Source organism: Myotis brandtii, unplaced genomic scaffold, assembly GCF_000412655.1.
Source record: "Myotis brandtii unplaced genomic scaffold, ASM41265v1 scaffold1213, whole genome shotgun sequence".
Taxonomy (NCBI): Eukaryota; Metazoa; Chordata; class Mammalia; order Chiroptera; family Vespertilionidae; genus Myotis; species Myotis brandtii.
In genome coordinates, this window is record NW_005354228.1 from 344,730 (window position 1) to 347,067 (window position 2,338).

Genomic DNA, 2,338 nt, shown 5'->3' on the forward strand with positions numbered 1-2,338 from the left:
TCCCAGGCGTGCGACCGGTGGGGAGAGTGCTGGCGCCCCGCTGTGGTGCCAGGGCGCCAGTGCCACCTCAGAGCAAGGGGCTTCCTCTCCAGTCCCTGTGCCTCTGGGAGATGTGGGAGAGCACACTACCCTCTGGAGACCTTTGCCAGCTCCTCACACCCAAGGGGAATCTGGGGTGGGGGAGGGGACATTCAACAACTTCATTGAGCTCCAGGCCCCACGAGGCAAGAGACAGTTAAACCAGGTCCTCAGAGCTTTCCAGGCGGGATTTGGGGTGCATTTAAGACCAGCCTTGCCCTCCACAACGACCCCATCTCCTCTACAGAGATCACATTATTTTCTAAAGCAGTGGTTCTCAACCTTCCTAATGCCGTGACCCTTTAATACAGTTCCTCATGTGGTGGTGACCCCCAACCATAAAATTATTTTCATTGCTACTGTTATGAATCGTCATGTGCAGGATGTATTTTCATTGTTACAAATTGAACATAATTAAAGCATAGTGATTAATCACAAAAACAATATGTAATTATATATGTGTTTTCCAATGGTCTTAGGCGACCCCTGTGAAAGGGTCGTTCGACCCCCAAAGGGGTCGCAACCCACAGGTTGAGAACCGCTGTTCTAAAGTGCACCTTCTCATGCGCTGAACTCCCGAGTGCTCTGTGACTTTTGTGATGCCGGGGATACTGTCCTGCGATGGCTAGGACTCCTGAGAGTGTGCCTGCGACAGGGGTCCGGGAACCACTTCTATTCTAACGGACTACTTCAGGTTAAAGGGGAGAGAAAGATCTGCCCGTTTCTCTGAGAAGCTTCATATGTTCCTAGGAAACACTCCTATGGTACGATGTGAAGATCAATCCAAATCAGGTAATTCCCATGTGTGAAAATACTTACAAATCCTGCCATGTGATTGGATAGTCACATCATTTGAGTAGAAAAAACGGAGATGTGAGATCCCAAAATATGAAGGAAATGCTTCCTGTGGAACCATTGTAGCCACCCTGTAACTGGCACAGCCTGAGGGGCCTGCCGCCCACCCCCGGTGAGAGCTGTGGATTCTGGGCAATCACACACTTATTTACCAACGGCTCTTAGCGGGCACTTACTGAACTCTAGGCACCACGCTAAGAGCTAAGGATGAAAGAGCTTTCGGCCTCGCAGGAGAAATAAAACTATTAAGTGCTAAGAAGGAAGGTATTGGGAGATAGCAAAGGGCATAAATGGGGACTCTGGTTAGTCCAGACAGTCAGGTGCCAGGTGAGAGTTCCTTGAGTCAGTTCCCTCTGAGTTGAGACCCCAGGGGGAGTTAATAAGGTCAAGGGCAGAGAGGAAAAAGTTTCCCCTGTACAGGGAACAGAATGTGCAAAAGCCCTAAGGTGAGAGGGAGCATGCGCACACAATCAGTCAGAGTTCACAGAGCATTGAGGGGTTTGGGAAGGGGAGTGAGGTAGTGGGAGTAAGAGGCAGAAGTCAATCAGGTGAGCCATTGCAGGACGTCAGTCATTCCAAATGGCAATGAGAGCCTCGAAAGACGTTTCACTTGCTGGAGACAGGATCTCCCCTGTGTGAGGTCATGGGTGGCATTGGTTGTTTCAGAGCTTCTCATCACAGGGCTTTTGAGGAAGTGGCTTAGCTATGTCTGTTTAGCATGGAGGTGTAATTTACCTCTTTCCGGAAAAGATGTAAAGATTTGCTTTCTGGAAAAGATGAAAAGAGCGTGTGCATGTTTAATCTAAGTCCTTATCTTCCATTTATAAAAATAAATAAAAAAGTACTTTTCCAAATGTAAGGAAAAGTTGCTAACCTTTAACTACCTAGTATATGTTAACTACCTAGTATATGTAACTGAACAATACCCCTCCCCTGGGAACTGGCCATTTCACCATGGACATTCTACTTGCCTAGACCACAATCCACTTGCTAAGACCATTGTCTCTCCCCTCTGACTGCCCATAATCCGAACCTGCACAGAGAATTCTCCGCCCAGAACCAGCCCGCCAAAAGTCCTTTAAAAACCGCCGGCTCCCGTCACTGGGGTGCTGGAGCCATCCAGGCTCAGCCACCTGGTGTGCGGATGAGCGAATAAATTCATAATCCCTCATCATTCTGGCCTCGTGCGTTCCTCCTTGGGCGACCTAACATTAGGTGCCAATACCGGGAGGATTCCACAGGGAAGGGAAGCCATTGTCCTGGGTTCAGTCACCCTGAGTTTGCTACTCGGGGAGGAGTAGGCAGCAGCAGCTCAACCTGGGCTTACCTCTGAATCCCACTCAGGTGACTCGATTGCCAGCCGCAATCAGGCCTCCTGCCCTTATACCATCCCCCCTCCCCCCCC